Raw genomic sequence first — 25,658 nt, 5'->3', positions numbered from 1 at the left:
AGTGAAGGCAGGATCAATGCTAAAGATGGGAAGGCTAAATTTCCAAATAAACAATCTCAGCTTTCTCTAAATAAGTTTATAAGGGATATTTTTAAGGAAGGCTAATTAATCACGTGCCTGAGACCTCTCTTAAGCAGTTGTACAACAAGAAAAGAGAAGGGAATAAGAAAATAAAGGTGTTTGGGCATAAGCTGTGGCTCTTTCTGCTGCTTCCCTGTTCCCGGTGTGCTGCAAAGCCCCTCAGTCAGTCACTGTAATCCAGAGCTGGGACTGGGAGCAGCTTTGGGCATAGATCTCGTTGCTTTGTGATGAACTCGGAGGCCCTGGGAGAATCTCTTGGTGTTGACAGCCCCTGACAGTAAATGTCACATGGATTCGGAGGGAGCTCAGAGCCTTCTGGTGACTGCTATGAGAAGAGACATGGTGACAGCAAACCTGATTGATGAGCCGTGCCACGAGGACAGGGAGCTCTGGGTGGTGATTGTCTGTAATTGAATGGTCCATGGAAGTTATTTCTGGATTTCCACAAACACTCCAGGAGAGTTTGCACAGGGGAGGGGGGTGAATTCAGACTGAGGTGCTCAGCAAGTCCTTGTTAAGTCAGCCCTAACAGACTTTAAAACTTAACGGGCTGCTTTAGCTGCGTTCCCAGAGCTATAATGAAACAAACGGCACATGGAGATGGTCAGTCCTGCAATTACCTGTAGGAACGTTCCTTTGTCAGCTTCTGCCTCCTCTTTATAGTGCCCTGTCCTCGTGGCTGGGCCGTGTGATGTTGGTGATGGAGGTTGTCCCTGGCTGTGACACGGCTGTGCTGTGACACCGGCTCGTCCAGTGACGCTCCAGGCGTTCACCGCGAGTGTGAGACCTCAGAGCCCCTCACCCAGCCAAGCACTGCTGGCCCTGACCAATTAAATTGACCTCTCTCTCATTAAAACCCCTGTGCAGGCTCTGGTGTGTCACAGATCTTTAAAATCTCCATTATGAATTCCACTTTCTTGTGGGTATTTTTAGTTTCTACTTGAAGAAATGATTATTGTCTCTTGCACTTAAACATATCAGTTTCGGCTCTGCAGACATCTCCTCTGGGCCATAGTCAAAGACCTGATCTGACTTGAACTGCTGAATCCTCAGGGAGGATTTCAACACAGCTCCAAGCACTCGGACATTGGAACTGCGCAAGGAGGAAGAGGGAAAGAAATCCGAGCCCTCCCCCCTTCCCTTTGGTTAGGCAGGAGCACATCCCTTACAGATTTACTTGGTTGTGCCAATTTAATGTGATTGCTTCTGAGGGCCTGGAACCACTCAAGGAAGGCTGACAGGTTTTATCAACAGAATGGAAACTGAAGTGATAAGGTGAGAGTTGTTGACCTGATAACTAACAAACAGAAAACTCCAGTGTCCCTCCAGCTAAATATTGCACTCCTCAGGTAAGTAAACGATGGCAGCAGCTGTGGTCTTGTCACTGAGCGAGAGTGTGTTTGAGTGCAGAGGAGCAGGAGGTGAACTGTGAAAACAAACACATTCACTTTGCCACAGACTATTTCCCTCTATTACTTTTAATGAGAGCTAAACTCCAAAATGCACAATGGGACAATAATATTGTGGGGAGAAGGAACTCTGCTTGCAGCTCCAAAATTCCAGACACCCGGCTGCAATTAAAATGATTACTGGTGTATTATTAATGGCTCACCAGGAGTTTGAGGCTGTTACCAGGTTTGGGACCAACTGGTACAAGTCAGTGCACAAGTGACTGAAAGGCAGAGCTGAGTTAACAGCCTGAACCCACAGTGCTCAGAGGAGCTGGGAAATGAGGGAAGTGTGAAAAGGTGAGAGGAGCCGTGTTAAAACACATCCCTTAAGGGGCTGGCAAGAAACAGCTGGGTCACCATAGGCAGATGTTAGTAAACACAGCCTAAGTGTGTGTGGGGGGGCTTATTGCTTTTATTTATTTTAATTCTGAAATTGTGGTGGGGGAGGACAGCTGGGAAAGGAAGTGGAGACCTCTAATGAGCAACGATTTCGAGGTAATGGGCACAAAAAGCACTGCCAGCCTTTCATTCCTCCTTTCCCCTCACATCTCCCTGAAAGCACGCTGGGATTATGTAGGAAACGGAGCTGTCACAGTCCTCCCAGAGCCCTCGGAATTGTTGCCTGACAGGATATGAAGGCTTCAGCAGCTGAACAAAGCGGCACACGACAGAGCTCGTGTTCGGTGTCCGTCTCCCCTTGCTGGCACCTGGCCTGCTCGGCACAATTGGCAACGACAAATGCCAAGCCATCCCTTCTTGCTCAGCCTCTCATTCAAGCTAACTCGGTGTCTCACATGAAAGCACTTTGGTACTCCCCATGTTTGTCATCCTGCCATGTAGCTTTTCTTTTTGCTGCTACAGTTTCTTTTTGTCTCAGGTGAGGGTACCAGAGACATGCTGGCTGTTGAAGCTGAGCTGCCGTGAATGCAAACAGGGGCAAGGCTGTACTTTTCTCTCCTAGGAATTCAAAACTTTGGGGGGTTTTTTTGTCTGCTCTTGAGCAATGGGGTCATATATTCATAGAACAGCTGTTATAATGTTGAGATGTGTTTCCTAAATTGTGCAAACTAGCTCAGAGCCCATCACTCTGCATGTAAAGTGTTGCCTTTTGTGGATAACCAGATTATAGTTGTCAGGGCTGAAATTTATCTTCCACTTTGTCATGAGGCTTGTTCAGTGTCATGGCATCTTGAACTTTTTACAGTAAATATTATCCTAATTAATTTAGTTTTTATCAGAAAACTTCTTCACTTTTCCCCCAACTTTTCAAATCATTTCTGAGCACATTGAACACCGTGGACCTTAATCCCCGTGGGACTCCACTGCTGATCATCTTCCACTGTGAAAACTCATCCTTTAGGATAATCTTCTTTTTCCAATGCTAAATTGTAACTCTGTGAGGTCCTTACCTGTAGTCCCTGGCTGTTTTAGTTTATTTAAAAGCCTTTGATGAGACCTTCTATGCATGAGGTTTCTGGAAGCTTGGGGTGAGTTGGAAATGCAGGGAAAAATTCTCAGCTGGAGCTCTGCTATTTACATGCTTTTGACTCCTTCAAAGAATTCCAGCAGATTCAGAAGGCTTGGATTCCTTTTACAAAAGTCATGTTTACTTTTCCTTAACATGTTACTTTTATTCATGTATTCACTAATTCTGTTCTTTACTGGAGCTTCAGCTAACATGACCCATATGGACATTGGGCTTAGTGGTCTGAGGCTTCTTGAATCGCCACTGGATTTATTTTAAAAACCTGATTTCTTATTAGTTACCTTCTTGTCCTTTGATAATCACAGCAATTTTCAGCAAAAGGTTACGTACTCAGGGTATTAGCTCAGTGATGATTCATATTTAACATTCTATAAAAACCTTGGATGAATTCCATCGGGCACCCAGTGAAAAGTTGTTATTCTTTTTATCTGCTTTGTAATCTCCATTTAACACCCTTAAATTAAGAGAAACATTCTGTGAAGGCCTTATAAACAAGATCCTGGTTCTAGAGTTTCCAGGATTCTCCAGGTGAACAGAGGTTTGAAAAAAATTTTGGGATTTTTTGTGATTGCATTGTGTTTTCTGAGTGCTCCTTCCACACCTGTGTGACTCTTGCAAGCTCCTTGCTCCTGACGTGTTCAAGAAGGATTTATAACACTTTTCTATTTCTTTAGCAAACTGCTTCTAAACTCTTTCTTCCATCTATGTTATTGTGCTTTTACATTTAGTCTGCCAGAATTTATGTTCTTTTTAGATTTCCTTTTTCAGACACAACTTCAGCTTTTTGCAGGATACCTTTTAACTTCCAAGAGCCTCCCTGATCCTGCTGTTTTATGATGCAAGCTTTTTGTTTTCCTCTCAAGTCTTTTTTTTTTTGACAGGTTATATGCATTTGCTTTGAGCCTCCAATATAAAATCCTAAAATAGTCTACCTGCCATCTGAAAACATTTTACCTTTCTGGCTGCCACTCTGAGTGTTTTCTGTAACAAATTCCCTCATTTTCCAATTTTCCTTTTGCTGGAATCAGGCACAACCACTTCATTTGCCAGCATTGCTTCATTTCAGAGGATGCAGTCATGAGTCAGATAAAAGGATTAAGGGTTTAGCCTAACCCAGTCTCTGGAAAGGCTGGAAATACTAGCCATTAACATTTCACTAATGGTAATTTCCCTAATGGTAATTTCCCCGATTTAATTACCTGAGGAGCAGGCAAGGAAGCAGCTTGCCAAAGCTGGTGATGGTGAAAATTCCTGCCCTGGAACATCCACTTCTGTCTGCGGCCTACAAGGGACCAAATGGCAGAAAACTGGGGAAAGACAACCAATCTGAGCTGATTCATCAGCACGCCGCTGAAGTTTGATACTGATTGGCGTGAGTGATTTGGGGCAGGGTGTTGATGGGGGGCAGAGTAAGGAGCAGAGGCACAATGACAATGTCCAGCTGTCACATCAGCAGATCAGGAATGATCCAGGGTGAGGGACAAGGTGTGAGAGCAAGAGGTTCTTCACACCAGAGAACCACAGAACCATGGAATCCCAAACTGCTTTGGGTTGAAGGGGCCCTAAAGCCCATCCAGTGCCACCCCCTGCCATGGCAGGGACACCTCCCACTGTCCCAGGCTGCTCCAAGCCCCAAAGTCCATCCTGGCCTTGGGCACTGCCAGGGATCCAGGGGCAGCCACAGCTGCTCTGGGCACCCTGTGCCAGGGCCTGCCCACCCTGCCAGGGAACAATTCCTAATTCCCAAGATCCCATCCAGCCCTGCCCTCTGGCACTGGGAGCCATTCCCTGTGTCCTGTCCCTCCATCCCTTGTCAATTGTCTCTCTCCATGTTTCCTGGGGCTCCTTCAGGCCCTGCAAGGCCACAGTGAGGTCACCCCAAAGCTTCTCCTCTCCAGGTGAACAATCCCTCAGGCTTCCTCATGGGAGAAGTGCTCCATTCCTCTTCTGACAATCCTTTTGACTATGCCAAAAGCTTCACAGAAGTCCAAATAATCAGGAGTTTCGACTTCATCTAACACAGTCTTGGGTATGCTCTGACCCACAAGCTGCTACAGGATGATTTGGACTCCAGTTCTTTTTGTCTCCACAGTGACTTCTCCTTGCAGAAAGCAGGAGCTGCTCGTGGACAGCTCCAGAACTGTTTGGGCTCAGCAGCCGTGCCAGGCAGTGAGGAAAGCCTTCTCCCAGGTGAGGAGCCCCGGTGAGGGGGAAAGGCAGCACCCCCCGGGGACTGCAGAGCACCTTGAGCCACCCCACACCGTGACAGTGGCACTGCTGAGTGGCACTGAGTGCTTAGCAACGGTGAGAGTGATGGGGATACAGATGAATTGACTGTTTTCTGAGCAAGCTGGGTAGGAACAGAAGTAATTAGCTGCTAGCTGATGAAAAGGCATGCTTAATTATTAGTATAATTATAGATATAATAGACCAGGAATTATTCAGTAAAAGTAAGAAGGCCAATATGTTACAAAGAAGGTAATGGGAATGGAGGAGAGAATGACAGCACTGTGAATTCTTGTGAGGAGATGTAAAGAATTAAGACGATAAATCAGGAATCTTTTGGGTTTCTACTCTCTGACATATCAACTCAATTTAGCAGTGGTAGAAGGGTACACAGAGCTAACGAGGTCTGTGACTTGCATGATTTCTTTTATATAAGAACCCCTATATATAAGGGTTTATATAATGTTGATTTAACTGATGGAATGCCAATGAAATTGAGCTGTGCTTCATAAATCTCAGAACCTGCACAATTTCACAGGGATCTTTGCTCTTCTTCCAGCACAGCCATTTATTTCAATGGATCCTGCAGGAATCTCAGCTGTAGCTGCTTCTGATCAATATTGGTAATTGATTATAATTGTTTGATAAAGCAGGACTGCTTTCCCTGATGCCCTGAGAATTCATCTGGCTTACAAGCTGTCATGTTAGTCAGCCTGGTCACTGCAGCTAAAACTGCTCTCCATGGGAAAAATGGCTGGAGAAAGCAGGCTGAACTGCACTAACAGCAGGGATAAGTGGTTGATGTAGGATGTAGAATCACTGAAATGGATAATCTGGGGAAGATTAAAGTACTTGAAGATTTTTTTCTGATGTCAGAATGGACACAAGGAGAGCTGGTCCTGCCTTTGTGCCAGGGATTGGACTGGGTGCTGGAGGCAGCAGCAGTGACCTGATGTCTCTGTGACAATCTGCAGCTGAGACACCCGAGTGTCTACAATGTCTGCTAAAACTGTAGTTGTTTCTAAAATGCTGTCAGTGGGATGGGAGGCTGGCACCAGCAGCTCTGATCTGCATCCTGTGAGTCTGAGAGAAGCAGTGCCAAGGATGACGAGCCCTTTTGCTCATTGCACTGCTTGGGAAGGAAAATCAAGGTCCAAAGATTTTATTGAATTAGTATTTGAGGACTAATTATTAAAATGGCTTTTGATGGATGAGCTGTGAGTCATGCTGGTCTGGCAAATAGCATTTTGATAAGGTGTTTGTGAGACAGGGAGTCCTAAGATGGTAAAATGAGCATAAACCACTAACCTTAATGATGATGTTAATGCAGAAATGATACAAACGCTGCGTGAAGCTGCTGGGGTACATCTAGGCAAACTGGGGACTGACAAACCCTGATCAGCCTGAGCTGGGCACAGAACACTTGAAAAGTGAAGCTGGATGAGCTGTCAGCTGATCACTCAGTCCATCTCCTCCTTCCACGGCAGATCAGAGCTGCTTGTGCTGAGCAGTTGTTTCAGTTGCATTTTTAGCAGACTGACCTGGCACAGGGCTGTTCCTGCACCAACCCTGCACTGTCAGGGCTGTTCCTGCCCCTCTCCATGCTCTGCTCTCTGTTGAGCACCTCCTGTTCACAGTGTCTGGATTCAGGTTGTGTTTTCCTTGTCCTGCTGCTTTGCCTGTCAGTCTTTCCCGAGGAGCAGCACCCAAACCTGGCTGTGCCTCTGCACTCAGGTGTTTCAGAGGACAGCAGAGAACCTGTGAGATGTCTGGCAGGTAATTCTGCTAATAGACCTGCTCAGGATAATAACCTCTCTCTCTGCTCAGGATAATAACCCTGGACAGCCTGTGATCCAGCAGAACCTTCAGATTGTTTGTTTTTCCAGACTGCTTTCTGCCAGCTGGTGTCTGTCCTGTATTTGTGCACTTTAGTCCTGCCCAAGTGAAACCACTCTGCTTTTTTACCAGAGAGATGCCTTCTGTATTTATAGACTTGTCCAAGTTGTCAAAAGTTTTTAATACTGCTCTCCCCCATGTATTTGCAGCCACTCTTCACAGATTTAATCTTGGCAGATTTAATAAACACACAGTCCATTCCCTCATCCAGGCTATCAATAAAATATTGAATGGATCTTCTGAGCAGCTGAGTAACCATTCAATTTGTCCTTTGCATTTCACAGTGAGCCATTGGAAACTGCTCTCAGACTGCAGGTTCCAACCAGATTTGTGTCAGGACTTCTGCCAAGGCATTCATCACTTATGGATGTCACGTGGGACCATGTCAGGAGCCTCAGGTGTGTGGGATCTGCTGCTTCTTCCTTATCCACAAAATCTCATCCACTGGAGAGCAGAATTGGATTGCATCAGCTTGTTTTGTTCCTGAGGGATTCATGTAGACAAGGACTCATCTCCTGTTAGTTTCTGTACACTTAGAAAACATTCTGATTATTCTGCTGTTTTACTTTTCCCGGGTGTTAAATCTTTTGATATCTTACTTGTCCTGTTTGATTTGTGGACATCTCCCAGTGTTTGAAAGTGTGAGAACTTTGTGGACAGTTGGGAAGGCAACAGATCCAAACCTCTCACTGGGAGAAATGCTGTGCCAAATGTGAAATTCCTGTGATAATTCACAGAGTCACAAGTGGTTTTCAAGAGAGTGGTGGAAGGAATGTTTTGACAAAAAGAAATTATTTCATTTCAGTCTGAGAAATGATGATGCAAATCAGCATGACTTAAAAAAGAGATTTCAAGGGAGTCTTGAGAGAATTCTGAACAGTTTGAACTGCAAGTCTGAGCAGCCTTGTAGAAATTGTCTGGTAGATTAGAAATTGAGAAGAAATTCTTCCCTGTGAGGGTAGTGAGACCCTGGAATAGATTTCCCAGAGCAGCTGTGGCTGCCCCTGGATCCCTGGAAGTGTCCAAGGCCAGGCTGGACAGGGCTTGGAGCAGCCTGGGTGATTGGAAAGTGTCCCTGCCCATGGCAGGGGATGGAATGAGTTGATTTTTAAGGTTCCTTCAACCCAAACTAGTCTGGGATTCTGCAGTAAATATGGCCAGGGTCATGTAAAAGAAGAAGTTGTGAAAGAAGATGTTGTGAAACACAATTTTGGGGTGCACTGACTTTTTTGCTATAATAGATTGGTAGTGAACATCTAAGAAAACAGAACTAGAGATTAGACTAAATTTCATAACCTTTTAACCCAGAGAGCCTGGCTCTTGTTTGCAGAGTGTTTTCTGAACTCTTCTACAGGCTCAGTGTTGACAGGAGTTTAATCACAGCACAGGGTGACCTTTGCACAGCTCAGTGAGAAGTGCCCCTGTGCTGGGCTTTAGAATCTCCTGCTCACTGCACACACGTGGCTGCAGGTTTGATCCCTCCAAAACAACGGATTATCCTGGGCTCTGGAGCACTTGTGGAGTGTTTGATACTGTGTGGGTGGGAAGTGCATGCATATTTATGTGAACACTCCAGCAGATGAGTGGAGGAAGAAAGAATAACCATTGCAGTTGGGATGAATGATTTGCTGTTAACCAGAAACACTGATTTTGCCTGAATTCAGTATTTTACAAAAAAAAATCACCCAACAAACTCTTAGCTATGCGTGCATTAACAAGCCTTTGGGTCAGTGCCTTTTCTTCTCTGCATTTTTGTTATGTGGAATTATCACCATGGGAATGCCTTGACTTCTTTGGAATAAACCCAGAATGCCAGACTGCTTTGGGGTGGAAGAGATGTCACCCAGTGCCACCCATGCCATGAGCAGGGACACTTTCCACTATCCCAGGCTGCTCCAAGCCCTGTCCAGCCTGGCCTGGGACACTGCCAGGGATCCATGGGCAGCCACAGCTGCTCTGGGCACCCTCAGTGCCTCCCACCCTCACAGGGAAGGTGGAACTGCTGGTGGAGGAGAAAACCAAAAAATGTCATCAAGCTCCCCAAACAGAGGCAGATATATTCCATCAGGCATCCTGAAATGTGAGCAGGGGCTCTGTTATGATGCTTCCTTTTGTATCCCCCATCTTCTGCAATAGAGATCTCCTTCTGCTCCCTCAGCCTCACAGCTTCAGGAGCTGCAGAACTATTTTAGATGCCATTTGTGTGTGAAGTGTTCTTGCTTGCTGGTATTCTTTTTTTTTAATGTCCCCTGCACAGGCAGGGTCGGGAATGTTCCTGGTGACGAGGCAGATCCATGTGAATGTTCTGAGGAGAGGGGTACAAGGCAGTGTAGAATAGATTTATAACACTGAGGTGAGTCAGTTCTTACCAGAGAGGGCTCGGGAGTATTAACTCCCAGTGACTTCCACTACAAGGCAGCTGTTAACATATTACTGTGAATTGGTTTAGGGGAAAAAAAAAAAGGATTAAAATTGCATAAGTAGATAAATTTTAAAGCGACAGAAATAATAATGACATGAAAATTGGCTGCAAGACCTGAGCGACAGTAACAATGGAACGTTTTAAAAATAAATGGGTAGCCAGGAAAGGGTGCAGGGAGAGAGGCTGCCTACAGATCACAGAGGCACCTGAGCTTGACAGTTTCTATGACTGCATGAAACAGAGCCACAGCCGAGCCCCCACTCTCAGCAGCACATTCTCCTGCACAGCAATCAGCCTCAGCACCAGGCTGCTGAGGAGAAGCCTCCCACTATTTAGTATTCATTAGAGATGGCATTTTTCAGATTGCAGTGCAGAGTGTAAACAAGCCACGCTGGAGGGAGAGTGGAGAGCAGCCTTTCTCCCAGCTCTGATTTATTCCTTGTTGATGTTTGCTCACTCCACAAACCTGTGGTAGCACCAATTTTGAGGAGCTGTCAAGCCAGCCCTGTTTTCCAGCGTTCTTTGCAAGGAGCCAACCCACCAGGAGGCACAGCACAGTCCCTTGCAGCAGGACAGGAGAGTGGCTCCCTTGTGGGGCTGAACATCTGGCAGGTTTGTTTGTGGGATCTGCCAGCTGCCTGCTTGCTATTCCATGGCCACTGCAGCTTAGAACCTTGTCTGCAGGAGGGGGGAGCCTGTCCCCAGGGCTGGGCACCTGCAGCTCTGGGCAAAACTGCCTGGACACATCTTTTATTATATTTCCATTTAAATATACACATGCTTCCTCCCTACACGATATCAAACACTCCAGAAGTGCCAGGATCCCGAGTGCTCTGAGTGTGGCCAGCTGCTGTCACATCCAGGCAGGGACAAGTCACCAGGAGAGCAGGGCATGGCCCACACTGCATCCCCTCTTTTGCTGCTAGGAGATTGTTTGTTTTTCAGGGGAGCTGGATGCCAATCACCCAGAAGAGATCCAGGGGTGCTTTTGCAGCAGCTCTGAGTTCCTGTAAACCATAATTCCTGAGCAATGGGGTGGGGGGTGCACACAGGCTCTCACCCCAAGCTTCCCACAGCCCCCCCCAGGTCCTGCTGTTAAAGACAGACCTGGAATGCTGAGGGAAAGCCACATGTGACAGCTCTGCCCCCCCCACCCTCTCTGTGAGTGTAGGGAGATCCTTCCAGCTGAATGCGGAGCTCACATCATCCTGCTGACATCCTGCTTTTGAACAGGAATTTTCCTTTGGGAATTGCTTCTCTGAATTCCCTCCCTGTCTTTCAGCAGGCCCTTTTGGGTGTTGGTGCTGGGAGTTCCTTTGCCCACCTCTCCCAGCACCCAGGTCCCTGCTCCCTGCAGTGCCAGGGCAGAGTCCTCCCCATCCTTCCCTTTCCAGCTGGAGCTGCTGCACATCCTTTCCTCCCCAGCTCCCTCCTTTGGAAGCCTTGGTGAATGCCCCTCTCTTTTTCCAGAGGGATTTGTGAGTTATCTGAGGAATATTTGATTTCCCCCCACAACTCCCTCAGAGTACCACCTAACTTAAAAATGAGACCTATTCAAAAGTGCAGGAGCTTCCTAAAAGGAAATTAAAAGCAGCTGCTCTAAGGATGCAGGAGATGAGAAAGGAGATAAACCCACCCCATCTGAAGCTCAGAGCAATATATCACTAAGTGAAATAATTCTACCAGGGACCAAAAAGGCAATATTCTAACAGCAGAGTGGAAAGAGAGTATTCAAAACCAGGGGTTTCTGAGCAAATAAAGAAACTATGGGGAAAAAAAAAAAAAACAACAAAACCCATTAACTGTGCAGCTAAACCTGTAGGGCAGGCAAGTGAAAATTTTAAGGTGCAAACTCACTAAAGGAATCATAAAAATATTGTACCTATATATTCAAAATTGCCAGAATCCTATTTTTTCCAGCAGTTTGGTAAACAGATGAGCAGTCTCTAATAGGATTTCCTGTAGGAGAGGAAAGTAAAGTGAGCTTTGTGTTGGTGCTGTCTGTAGTTGAGGGAGGTTGTTCTCCCATGAGAACCAAACTTATGGGGACAAGTGTAAGGAACCGTCTCAAATTAAATGACAATAAAATTCATTTTAGGACTAATTGATAAGATGAAGAGTCAGAAATTACCAAGACCATCTGGTAATCACTCAAGAGCTCTGGAGGAAAACAAATATGCAATTATAGAGCTACAATAGTGTGTAACCTGTCACTTAAATCAGTTTCCCTGCAGGAGGGATGGAAGTTGGGAGATGTCACAACAATCCTGGAGAAGGTCCCCAGGAGTGAATGCAGAACTGCAGATGGGCACGGTGGAGGCTGTGCTGAGCAAGGGAGGAGGAATGATAAGGAAAAAACAGAACAAATGGATAAGCCCCGATGTATTTGGGATATTTTTTCTAGTGAGTAACCACAATTCACAAGTTTGGAGCTTGTGAAAGGGTCCTGAAAGGGCACTAAAGGACCTACTCAGAACTAGAGAAGAAAGGATCTCATGGGTGAGACCATGATTCCTCTGCCTGCACTGTCCACCTGTCCCAGATATGACCAGAGAATCCCAGAATCCCAGAACTGGTGAGGTTGGAAGAGACCTACCATGGAGTCCAAGCTGTGCCTGATCCCTACCTTGTCCCCAGCCCAGAGCACTCCATGCCACCTCCAGCCCTTCCTTGGACACCTCCAGGGATGGGCACTCCAAACCCCCCTGGGCAGCTCCTCCCAATCCCTGGGCACCCTTTCCATGGGGAAATTCCTGCTGGTGTCCACCCTGAGCCTGCCCTGGCCCAGCCTGAGGCCGTTCCCTCTCCTCCTGTCCCTGTTCCCTGGAGCACAGCCCGACCTCCCGGCTGTCCCCTCCTGTCAGGAGCTGTGCAGAGCCACAAGGTCCCCCCTGAGCCTCCTTTTCTCCAGGCTGAGCCCCTTCCCAGCTCCCTCAGCCTCTCCTGGGGCTCCAGCCCCTTCCCAGCTCCGTTCCCTGCCCTGGACACGCTCCAGCCCCTCCAGGGCTCTCTCACAGGCTGGGGTCCAGACCTGGACATGGGCCAGGAGTGGTGGCCTCACCATAATTTTACAAGTTTCACTCACATCCTCCTCACTCTCTCCAAAGCGAGGAGCCCCTTTAGTGTCTCTTGCAAAGCAACAACTGAAAATCAGCATAATGTGGTTGATGGTTCTTGACAAACCTTGTGATGGAGCTGTAAAATCCCTTGCCACGGGATATTATGGATGCTCGGAATTTACTTGTGCTCCGGGGGTAGCGGGAGAAGTTAATGGAGGGGAGTTAAAGCAGAACCTGTTCAACAGTAAAACCAAGGATTGTGACTCGCAAAGTCCCAAGACACACATTGTTGGGAAACACAATAACATTCCAGGAAAGCGCTGCTGCATTCCTGGTGTGCTCTTAACCCCTTCCCTGAGCAGCTGGATGGGAAAGCTGCTGCTGGAGCAGGGGAACCTTCCCTGACCCAGCGCAGCCTTTGCTGTGCTTTGTTGTGTTCTGTCAGGAGCAAATGGAACGCGGCTCGGAATGTAAACACTTGTGATGGCTCCTCTCCCCACTACACAGGCAAACAATGAATTTTTATTTGAATGCTAATGAAGATCTCACCACGAGGCTGCTGGGGCTCGGCGAGCACTAGAAAGAGGAAAGCTACATGGGAGAAATAACGAGAGGGTCTTTAGAAAGGGATGAATATGTATTGGAGAGATTGATGTCATTAACCACTCACGGGTCAAAAATACACTTGAAGCTACTGATGTAATTTGAAGTAGGTAAACAAGTCGAGGGAAGAAAGTTTTCTTACAATTGGTGCATCTGTTGTGATCTGAAAAGGAGAAATTTGTACTTCTTGTATCGCTTTAACTCCAAATGATCTGGGCTTTGTAGTCAAAAAGCAGCTCTTTCCACAGGCATCTAATCTGGATCTCTTTTGGTTTTTGGATCAGAGCTGAGACAAGCTCCTTTTACAAATTTGTGCTGCAGTCTACTAAAAGAGCTGTTCCTTGCCAGGAGAATATTACACACAGTTCTGAGAAAAATGAACAGAGTCAGCTCGTTTGAGAGCTAACTGATGCTTACTCACAACGCTGATAAGCCTGACATTTACTGAGGAGTGCCACAATTCTCAGGCCAATAAAAAATCCCCAGAGGATGCGGGTTCTTTTTTTTTTTTTTTCTTTTTTTTTTTTTTCCTCATTGATGCTTCACATCCTATTGATTCAGGATGAGCTTCACTCTTCTGAAGTATTTGACTAAAAAACTCCAAGGATGCGGAGCCCAACTCCTGAATTCCACACAGCTGTACCAGCCTGCCTCGGCGCATTTGTTAATGGCTGTGGTGTGCTTAATGATGCTCCACAACTTGTCAGCGCCTCATGTGTCATTTTTCATTCCTGTAGTGTATTAAAAGCACTTGTGCAAGAGTTCTTGTTGCCTTGATTGCAATTAAAAATGATCCTTGGAACGATGCCACTTAACACCTTCGCAGAGGAGCCCGGGCTGGGAGGAAATTCCACTTTGTGACATCAGGGCTCTGCCTGGTGCCCTGTCTGTGCTTTGCACTTGGGAGCATCCACAATCTCAGGATTCCTCGGGATTAGTCCTGCCTGAAAACCACTATCTGAAGGCTCTCGAGTGCTCAAGTAGATTATGTCAAGCAGTTCCCTTTTGATCATGATTATAAAGAAATGTTCAAATAGTTCTGGAATATTAGTGATGCAAAATTTTCATTACAGTCGCTGCAATAATTAACTCCTGCCATATCATACTCCTTATCTAGGAATTCCATTATTCTGCTTTTATTATCATTTTGACCAACTTTCAACATACAAAGCTGTTTCTCTGTCTCATCTTTTATCTTTTTTAAGTAGACAAGAAACCCGAACAGTGGCGAAGAATTTTCTGACAAAATTATTTTTCAGGGAAGAAAAAAATCCTTATTTATCAAAACTTGAACTTTTCACAGGAACATATGTTCCAGATGTCAAGAGTTGAAAAATCCATCACTTCAGGTGGTAGTTTGTTCCCAAATTTAATCATCACTGCTGTTAAAAAATGTGGGTTTCATTTCTGCTTTGAATCACTTTCATTTTTCAGTCCTCAGTCTTTCTTCTGTCTCGGCAAGATTAAAAAGCCTTGGTTGATATTTCCCCCTTGTGAAAGTTCTTATGGAATTGCCCCACAATTGAGCTGTTTAAGCTTCCCAGCTACACATTCTCCTCTCCTCATATCCTTTTTATGGCTCCTTTCTGCCCCCAATCCAATCTTCCCACAGTGTTCGATGGGAACACCAGAATTGGATGTACTGGGGCTTTCATTGCTGGACTCAATGGACTCAAAGGTTTTTTCCAGCCCAGTGAATTTTCTGATTCTGTGGGATTCTATTTCAGTGCTGCTGGGGGGAGTGAGTTCCTTATTTCTGACCCCTCCTCCCATTCCATCTCATTTCACCTTGAATTGTGGGGAGCTCTGTGCCTGCTGAGACCTCTGAGGTCTGCACTTCAAGAGGAGTTTTGTGCTCCAAGAGCAGCCCAAGTTCTCTGCTGCTTCATCCCCTGCCTCTTGTTGAACTCGCTCTTGTTGCAGCTCACAGGAGATGAAGCAGGAGCAGCCCCTCAGTGCCTGCTCAGGCTCTGCACAGCAGCCTCTGCTCCTGCAAATTGCTTCTCTAACCTTTTTTCCCCTTTGTGCCATTATATCCATTTATTTTATGAATAATAGAGGGGCCCATGTTTGGTATTTCACCTCTCAGCATTAAGCACTCAGTCTCCTTTCTCTGGTGACTGATGGGGTAGCTCTGCTCATATATTTACATTTTCACTGCCAGACACTTTCAGTGTATGGTCTTTTCCAGTAAGAATTTCAGTCTGACTCGATTCCTTAAAACATTCTCTTTGATATGAAAAAAGAATCTTTCACTTTTATGACTTATACTCACTTTTCTGTAGTTTATGGCCATATATTTTAGCACTCTGTTGGGTTTGTCACTGGGATTTGCTGTTTGCTGCTGATTTTATTATCTGCGTTTTATTTCATCCAGCTTTTTTTTTCCCCTTTAATTTAACACTGCCCCATTTTTATATACATGTATTTATAATTCTTAATTAAGGGGGCAGCTTTGTTTAGTTTCTTAGTCCATTTTGAGATATAAAATTTCACCTATTATCTGTACTAAGCTCTTTCTCTGCACTGGCTCGATACACTGAGTACTTGCGTTGTACCAACGCTCAGCAATCTGTTTACCCTTAGCTCATGACAGATTTCCCCCAGCTCCCACTTAATTAAACACATCCTATACATTTTCCTGAGCCTGATTTCCCAAAGTCTGATTTCTGTGGAGCTCTGATGGAGCCCATCACCTCAGCAGAGCATCTCCTCCCCCTGTGCCTAATTGGAGCTGCGTGTGGAATTGGGAGCGTTTCAGAGAAACTGCCAACAGCACCCTGGGGCTAAATCTTCAGCCAGCAGCCTGACTCTGCCTCCCAGGATCCTTCACTTGCATTTCCCTGTAGGATCTGTGCCATGCAGCAAGACCTGCTGCTCCTCCCCAGCATTTCCCACCCAGGTGTCTCAGGAGAGGCCCCTTTGTGCCATCCCTGGAAGTCAGCAGATCTGTCAGCACTTGTGCAGCTGCTCCCTGCTCCTGCTGTTTGAATCCCCGGCAGCACAGTTGACCAAAACCTCTCAATTTCAAATGGATTTTCAGCCAGAGCCTTCCTGGAGCTGGCAGCCTGCTTCTCCTCAGCTGGAAGGCAGCTTCCTGCTAATTTAACACCGTGTGCCGTGCCTGCCCCATCCCTGGGAGTGCCCAGGGCTGGACAGGGCTTGGAGCAGCCTAGAAGGGCTGGAACCGTGGCAGGGAGTGGAACAAGATGAACTTTAGGGTCCTCCCAACTCAACCATTGTATGATTGTGCACTGGGCTAAACTATTTGTTGTGAAAGGAGAGCAGAGGGTGAGCGAGGCCTCGTCCCTCTTGTCCTTTTTCTCCGGGTTTGTGCTTTAGGTTTGTTCTCTCTTTCTCTTCCCAGATTAGCAGCTCTGGCCTCACACTGCTCTGGGGCTGTGCTGGCAGAGCCACGTGGGCAGGACAGGCAGGAGCTGAAGCAATTATGGAAGCTTTAGTGGCTGCCCTGGAAGCTCCTGCAAGGCAGGTGAGATCACTGAGCCCTGTCCAAAGGCAAGCACAGTTCACTCCTTTGAAAAAAACACACCATGAATGAGGGACCACTCTTCCCAAAAAAAGGTCTGACAAAAAAATATTACATGATCAATTTAAAGGAAATAGGAGATGGAAAGGCAAAGACATAGATTTAGCAAGAATTAATCATGCGAGCTCGCTGTAATTTCTTTCCTTGAGAAAATAATGTCTAGGAGATGAAGAGGAGGCAGCAGATGGGACATATTTTGCTTTAGGAAAGCTTTTGAAACTGTTCCACATGATTCTCTGAGAAGCAGACTAAAGAAATATGGTCTGGATCAGTGTGCCCAGCATTTCTGGCTGGGCCAGCCACTTACCTTGTTTCTGTGTGAGGCAGAGCCCATCTGCTGCAGTCCCTGCTCTGATGGATGTCAGTGCCTCGTGCAGGCACAGGAACGGGCCTGGGGCACAGATTTATTGCTTTTGGGAGGGCAGGTCCATGAGCAGAGGCACTGGGTGGGCTCCCAGCAAGGCTGGCCTGCCCTTGCCCACAGCAGCCCCTCTGGCAGCCCTGGATCCAGCCAAATTCCCTGTCCTGGCACCTCAGAGCTGGCATTTCCTCATGCCGAGGTTTTTATTGTAATGTGGGTGCCCTGTCAGGCTGGAGTTTGGGCTGGGATCCTGCTGCTGTGTCCTGGTGTTCTGTTCAGTTGTTTAATTAATCATCGATGTGATTTTACAAAGAGCTTGCTCAAAGGCTGTGGTAAAAGCAGGATGCACTTTGAAGGTCAGGATCAGATTTTATAACCTGGAGAAGAAAGTGATCAAAAAATCAACAGATAAATAGAAACAAGTGCTTTGTACCACGTTTATGAAAGAGGAAACAGATACCAAAATATATAAAAAAAGATCCAACTGCCTGCCTGAAGCATGCCAGGAACAGACATGGGAATTAGAGAAAATAAAAAATTTAACAAGAGTGAGCAATCACCAAAGTCTCAAACCAGGAGGTGTTAATGAAATGTATTACTGAAACATGGGGGAAAAAAAAGCTTCATTTTCTGCAGTGCTTTGAGCTCTGCTGGACTTCTGTGTCCACACTTGGTGCTAGAGGGAGCTGGTGGTGTGAGTGATGTGGGTACCAACGTCAGCAGTGAGTAGGAAAGAGACTTGGAAGTGAAATCACTGAGTTATAAATTGTCACAGCAGCAGACAGGCAGATTCTGAGTCGTTGGTGAGGTAGTTTTTACAGTGGAGATAAGCTATATAAATCAACATTGCAAACTAGGTTTTAACATTCCGGAGCAAGGAGGGATTTTTATAGCTGGCAGTTGTGGAAACTCACCAAATAAACAACTGCACATGGCTCCAGATCACAGCTCCTCTTCAAGAGAAAGAAGAAAATTCATGTGATTTAGAAAAATGGAGGGAGCTGAAATCAATAACATCAAGGAAGGAAATAGCAAAGAATGGGCCCAGCAATTAAAGTCCCAGCTAAGCAGGTCCCATGAAAAATGGGCAATGAGATCAATAAAAAATGTAAAAATATATCTATACAAATGCTGTAACTCTGGAGCCCCAAAGAGGTGAACTAGACTGATTTTAAAGGAAATTATTGACATAATAAATGCCTCAGAAACTTGGCAGAAGGGTAGGAAACTGTAATAATAGGGAACAAATTACAGAGGAAGGCTGGGAAGGGGTGCATTAGTGGTGAAGCAGTGGAGGGCATGAGGAATTGTCCCTAAATGAAGTTCCAGCAGAGGACATTTTGGAACAAATCAATAAAAGGAGCAGTCAGAAAGCAACAAGATAAGATGATACTCGATCAGGAGCTCTGAAAGACCTCAAACAGTAGATTAAGAGAAAGCTAAATGTAGCATGAAAAGTGTCACTCGAGTTGACCACACTGCAAGAGGGATGGACAGTGGCAAATGTGTCTTCAGCCTTGAGGAAAAGGTCTCCAGGACAAATGGGGAAAAGCAGGGATCAGTAAATCTCCCTTCAGCCTGAATAAGTGGGTAAAAACTACAATAATAAAGAAGAGAACCAGGAGGCAATTTCATAAATGTGATTTATTTGGAAGAAGTCATTACAGTTCTTGCAGAAGGAGGCCGTGTCTCATCAATCTCTTGGAGCTCTTTGGAGATGTCACCCAGCTCGTAGGTAAGGCTGGTGCAGCTGATAAAGTGCACATGGACTCCCAAACAAATGCCAATAAGTCTTTCTCTAAAGACTCTTCAAGTGGTTAAGCTGAGGTAATCAGATGTCCTCTGTAAGGAAATAAGATTGAGATAAAATGGGACAAAAAGTGGGAGGAAAGCTCGGTTTTCCCAGATAAAGGATCTCTGCAGCTTGGCCATGGTAAGGAACTCATCAGTGATTTGGGAGGAGGGTGAAGGTGGCACTGGCAGGGCTGGGGGGTGACACAGAATCAGCTGGGATAGTCCAGTATAACCCTGGGAAGGGCAGCAGATGGTTCCTGTGGCTGTCAGGAGCAGCAGGTGGAAGTCAGAGCTAAGAAATGCAGAATAGTTCATCTATTCAATTCTATTTTATACTTAATTTAAGAGCATTATTATCACTCGAAAATAGAGCTGCTGTAGAAAAACTCCATGAAAACATTGGAGCAGTGGCCCCAGCACTAAAATATTCCAGTTGAATGAGAAGGAAAATTTCAGCAAAGGGGAGAAAAAGGAAAACACGATTATGTGATCATGTCACTGTATAAATGTTTGGCAAACCCACCTATTGATTAATATCTGCAGTTCTCTTCATCCTGTCTCCATAAAGATTAAAACAGAGCTAAAAAGGATGGGTGGGAGTTCTTTAGCTCAGAGATTGAGACTCCTAAATTTAGGTTTCTACCTGGAGGTGTCAATCTATGAGGTAGAGCAACTCCAAGAGGAAATCAAAGCTTTTTAATCTGAATTCCACCCACAGAAAGTAGATGAGGACAGAATGGTTTTGGGAACAGGACGGGAAATAGTCAGGCATGGGACAGAAACCTTGAGATCTCCTAGCTAGGAAAAAATAAGAGGGAATGGGAGAAGTTAAAATAAGAATAGGAAAAGTTCAGGATACTCCATGAAATTACGAGGCATCAGGTGTAAATCAGAAAGTCAGATGTTTTCATATAACTGATTAATATATTGTACTGCCTCGGGCTGCTGTGTAGGTCAAAAGTAGAAATGAATTAGGAATTCCTGGGTGGCTGATGGGGACTCACTGTCCTGACAAATAGAATTAGGGAGGCTCCTTCAGCTGTCAAAAGCCAAGCAGAGGGATCTGGGAAGGGCCTGGAGCAGGTGAAGAGGACAATAAAGGCAATTTTTGGGGTAGAACAGACACTGTGTGTGAGGAACTGGGGAGCATCCCACCAGCAGTGGGGCACCAGGATGAGAGAAGCAGAGCTGGGATCTCAGGAACAGGAAGTGTGGGATGCTCCAGCATGGACTTAGGGGAAGGAGAGGGAAAAGCAGAGAGAGGAATCCTGTGGAGAGGTTTTAGAAAAGGAGGGAAGACCACTGACAGCCATAAACCAGAATTCCTTGCAGAGGGAATGTCCAGAACAGGAATCAGGAGTGTTTGTAGCCATGATTTCAGCACCTCAGGGCTGCCTGGACTGAGACCATCCAGGAGCAGCGCAGCTCTTCCCAGGGATTCCCAGCCTGGAGCTGGGATTGCAGGCCCTAGAATTCACCTGCTAACTCTGGGCTTTGGCGGGTGCCTTTTGAAGACTGAAATTGGTCAAACCCTCGTTCAGCCCAGTTTATCTCTTTCTGTCCAAACTCCCAGGTTTCTCTGGAGAGCGGTTTCATTATCAGAGAATCACACAATCATTAAGGTCAGAAAAGACCCCCAAGGTCATCAAGTCCAGCCTTTGGTTGAACTCCCCCATGTCCACATCACCAAGTGCCACATCTCCTCATTCTTTGAACCCTTGCAGGACCGGTGACCCCTGTCCCAAAGCTCCTGTCACTGAAGGGAACTTGAGTACAATCCAGAATGATCCAAACACAGAGATTTTAGATGGATTGGCTCAGAAGAGCAGATAACAAGTTGTGCAGGGAGAATAAGGCTGGAGAACATCTCCAGCTCCTCCACATGGGGGAGACCTGAATTATGGATGTGGCTGCGACTGCAGCTCAGTTAGTTTAGTCTAAAACTGCGTTTAGTGATCCCAAACTTCCCTCTTTCCATCCTGCTTTCATTTTCCATGTTGTTTGGCTGTATTTCCATCCTTCATTTCATGCTTTAGAGGAACACTTGTTCCTGTTGGGAGTTTCTGTACCAGCTGTCCCCAGGGTGTTTCCACCTGCTCAGAAATGGTTGCAGGTATTTGCTGTGTGCTTGGGCAGCCACAGGTTTGGCTTGGGGAGCTGGGAAGGACACGGAGTGCTCTGGGAAGCAGGATTCCTCATCTGCAGGGTGCAAACTCAGGGAATGATGATTTAATTAGTTTGGGAGTACTACTTAAAAGCAAAATTGGGATCTAATGCAGCTGCCTTTAAACTGCACTCCAGTGTTACATAAGGAGCCCATTATAACATCAGAAGTGGAAACCTTTAAGTGAAGGGAAATTGGATGGCAACTTTATTGTAAAGTAGGTCGAACTGCAACATGCTAAACCCACAGGATCAGGGAAGATCCTCAGCTGGAAGGGACCCCAAGGATGATCCAGTCCCACCCCAAGGATGATCCAGTCCAACCCCTGGCTCTGTTCAACAATCCCCCCTGTGCATCCCTGCTGTCCAAAGGCTCCTGGAGCTCTGGCAGCCTCGGGCCGTGTCCATTCCTTGGGGAGCCTGGGCAGTGCCAGCACCCTCTGGGGGGAGAAACTACTCCCAGACTCCAGCCTGGCCCTGCCCTGGCCCAGCTCCAGCCGTTCCCAGGTGCTGTCCCTGTACCAGGGAGTGAAGCTCGGAGCTGTCCCTCTGCTTTTCCACAATCCTTCAGTACTTTGAGGATTTCTTTTTTCTTTAAGTCAGGAATTATTCATCCTGGGACTCTTGGGGTTGTCCTGTGCAGGGTCAGGAGTTGGACTCTAATGATCCCTGTGGGTCCTTTCTGACTCAGGATATTCTGGGATTCTGGGATCCTATCCATCAGCTCAAAGTTCCTGTGCATTGTGCTGGTACTGATGAAGGAGGTACCAACCTCTCCCAGAACACCCCAAGGCCATGAGCCTGGTAGGAAAACACTGCAGCTTCCCTGTTACACAGGAAATTCCTGCTTTGATAAGGAATATTTATTTATTTGTTTTATTTATCAGCCAAAGACCACCATTACAGGTCCCTTTCTCCCACTGCAGGATGAGACTTAAGCAGTTTTCACTCTGTGCCCAGTCCCCTTTGACCATGACGAGGCTGCCCAGGAGCCTGGGACAGATGGAGCTGCCCAAAAAGTCCTTTTCCCCCAAAAATGGGTGGGATCCACCCTGATCTGGTGTAGCCCCAACACAGCAGAACTGTCACAACTGTGGGGGTGTCGTGGAGCCTCTTTTGCTGAAGAATATTTCTTCTACAGCCTCTGAAAGGAAAAGATTTGTAATTACAGGGAAAAAAGGGAGTGCTGGGAGTAATCTCGGAGCTTTGCTTTGCATATGGATGTGCTTCAGTCTCTGGGTAGGGATGATCTGCTTTACATGAGGACTTGTCACCAAAGCAGGACTCTGAGCTTACTGCCTGATGCTCCGTGTGAATCCTGGCACTGCAGGACCGTGCCTGGCATTTCTCGCCTTTCCTGACCTAGAAAATATTTACTTCTTTTTTTCTTTTCCTATAAATCAGAACTGCTATCCCTCGAAAAAATTTAATAAGGTATTTTGGTGCCTGCCAGGGAGTTGCCAATTGAAATCGGGGTCAAACTGGTAGCATGGTTCTGGACTTAATTAGATAGGCTGCTGCTTTTGGGAAGAAGTTATTTTAAAGAGTTGGACACTGGGGAATTTTCTGCATGGAGTTAAGAGGAAAACAGCTTTAAAATGTGTTTCTCCATTTCCTAGAAAATGAAGTTTCTACACGGTTTTGGATTGTTCAGCCAAATGTCTCTGCTTTTTCATGATATGTTTCACAACATATTTGTTACGTCCAGACAGAGAAAGTTAGAATTAATCAAACCTGAAATATTTATGGAGAAAGCCATTTCACGTCCATCTCTGTCATGAGACTGGCTGCTCTGATAGGGATTAGAGGTTGTTACACTAATGACTTAGACTTTTGTCTCATTGCCAGAGCAGTTTCCCAATTTAGAACCTTTTCTTCTGATTAATATTTGTATTCCTCCCACAATTCCTCTTCTTATAGGAACTCGTACTGGGAATTATTCCAGACCTACATAATGTCTCTAAAATCTTTTTATCCCTCTGTTTGCTGATCAGTGGAAAGGATTTTAATGCCAGGTTAGGTAATCGAGATAAATCCGAACTTCATCTAACTTTATCCCTCGACCATGTCTTGGATATTCTGGAAACATTTTTTGTGATCCATAAATAAATTCACGTAGGGTTTTGATTAATCTTTTTTTTCTGCTCCTCTGTTTTTGGTGAAGCCTCATTACGTTAATGGGAGATCCAACAGTGTTTTACAACTTCCACTCTGCACAGCCTTGTTTAGGGCAACGCTTTTTGGGGGGGTTGAAAACATCAGGGAGTTGCAAAGGGGAAGTTTTGTGACCAAAATATTTGGGTTTGGGGTGGTTTTTGGTGCTACCCTGAAGCAGAAAAGGCTTCTGGTATCTCTTAAATCTTCCCAGCCCCCTCAGGTCTTTGGAGCTTACATGGGGGTGTAAAGTGAATGGTGATTTAATTCACTTCCCTTCTTGCTGCAGAAAACAGGAGTTAAACTTGTTTAGAGCAGCTCTGGAGCTGGCACTCGGAGCCAGCAGAGGTGTGGGTTTGGGAGAGGGAGGGCTCCTGGCTCTGAGAGCCACAGCACAGCACTGCTGGCTCTCTCTGTGCCCATTTTGGGACATTTCATGGCCACAAACCAGCTTTGCACAGCACTGGGACCAGGGTACAGCCAAAGAACAGCTTCACAAAAATCCTGGTTAGAAACTCCTGCTCCTGCAGGTGGGCAAGAACAGAGCACAGCTTGAGCCCAGAGCTTTTTTTGTTTGACTCTTACCTCCAGCAGAAAGTTTTGAGCTGGCCAAGAAGTCAAGGTTTTATTATGGAGAAGAAAACTTTGGTCTGAGTGAGTGCCAGGTGACATCCCTGTACCTCAGAGCCACCAGCCTGGGAAAGAGGGTGGCTGCAGTTTGTCAGGAGAGCTGGACCCTCACTGGAGATACTCCAGAACCTTCTGAACTCAGTCCTGTGCTCTGTGCTCTGGGGTGACCCTGCTGGAGCAGGGGATCAGGTGAGCCCTGTGGTCTCTCCCTGCCTTCCCCACCCTGTGATTCCCTGATTCCATGTGGCTCCAAGCTCCCCTTGCCCGTGCTAATGACAGACAGGCTAGAACAAACCCTCCCTTACTGTGACCCAGGGCTGCTCCTTCCTCCCATGGTTCATTGATTCCTGCTGCTTCCCTTCTGCTTGAACAGATTTTGATAAGTTGGGCATTTCCAGATCTGCTGCTGTTGCCATTCAGCATCAGCAGGGCCTGAGCTCCTCTGCCAGCGGTGCTGATTTCAGGCTCCTCATTGCTGAGAGAACCTCACATCCCTCTCAGCTCCTAATAGACTGGAAAGTATTTCATCATCTTCCAGCAATGAAAGCAAATCATCCTTCTTTCCAAATACCGACTAAAAGTCTGTTTGAACCCTTCTGCATTTTTTGCATAATCCTTCCCAATTCTCCTGTCTGCACTGAGCAGTGACCCCGTACTGTTGCTAGGATTTCTTCTGCAAACACAACTTCCCCGTGCTAAGCTCTGTCAGCCATGGATTTTATTCTGAGGTTTCTTTGTTTCCTGCTTCTGTTCATGTAGGTCAGGAGTTTTTCCTGGCGATTGATTTACAACCAGCTCGATGTCATAGCAGTGTTTGACATTTTGGGGCTTTGTTTTCGTTTGCTGATGTCACCACCAAACTTTGACCACGCCAGTCAATTTTTTTAAGGTTTCACACCGAATGTTTGACTCTGTGATATTTTTTAAAGTGTCAGGTGAAATGGCAAGAGGATTAGGGAAAAGACACCATTTTCCCAGTGTTTTGGATACATATCTATCTCTGTATAATGTGTTATTATGTGTCATCCATCAGGAGCTGCAGTGGTAGGACAAGGGTTCAGCCTAAAAGAGGGGACATTTAGGTTGGATATATGGAAGAAATTGTTCCCTGGGAGGGTGGGGAGGCCCTGGCACAGAGAAGCTGTGGCTGCCCCATCCCTGGAAGTGTCCTGGGCCAGGTTGGACACTGGGGCTTGGAGCAGCCTGGGACAGTGGAAGGTGTCCTTGCCATGGCAGGGGTGGCACTGGATGGGCTTTAAGGTCCCTTCCACCCCAAACTGTTCTGGGATTCTGTGATTCCATTTTTAATAGATTTATTTATATTTATTATGTAAATAACTCCCCCAATATCAATGCCAAATTTGCCAAGCCATAGTCTTAACATTTAAAGGCTTGAAATTTGGGAAAGCAATAGCCCCAGTGAAAAATGTGTGGTTTTTAATTTTTTTTCTTTTCCTCTGAAATGTGCCACGTTCTGAGGTTCTCTCCATGCCAGTCTGTGGATGTTCAGCTCTGGATCCACAGAGCCCTTGTGCAGCAGCAGCCTCGTTCCTGGCTGGAGGCAGGAGCAGCACTGCCCTGCAGGGCAGAGCACAGGAGCTGGGATGTGCCAGCAGAGCCCACAGCCAAGGCAGGAGGGAGCATTTAGAAGAAAAACAGATGCAAGGTAGGAAGAGAATCAGAAATACCTGGAGAGGCACAGGTGGGACCAGGGAAAATCTGCAGCACAGAGGTGGAAAATTGGTGCTTTTCCACGTGTGATGCTTGTTGAGAGTGTGGGATGGA

The 25,658-nt window shown here is 46.2% G+C and overlaps 1 long non-coding RNA gene across 1 annotated transcript; it reads right to left on the bottom strand.

The window, feature by feature from the left end:
* Positions 1-7,249: 7,249 nt before the first annotated feature.
* Positions 7,250-13,106, bottom strand: LOC135280080 (uncharacterized). The gene is made up of 3 exons (XR_010347152.1): positions 12,746-13,106; positions 11,445-11,521; positions 7,250-7,623 (listed from the first exon to the last, which is right to left on the bottom strand). It is a non-coding gene; the product is annotated as an uncharacterized LOC135280080 (long non-coding RNA).
* Positions 13,107-25,658: the final 12,552 nt, after the last annotated feature.

This window comes from Passer domesticus, chromosome 13, assembly GCF_036417665.1.
Source record: "Passer domesticus isolate bPasDom1 chromosome 13, bPasDom1.hap1, whole genome shotgun sequence".
In the NCBI taxonomy this organism is placed as follows: domain Eukaryota; kingdom Metazoa; phylum Chordata; class Aves; order Passeriformes; family Passeridae; genus Passer; species Passer domesticus.
This window is presented reverse-complemented; position numbering and strand designations above follow the sequence as displayed.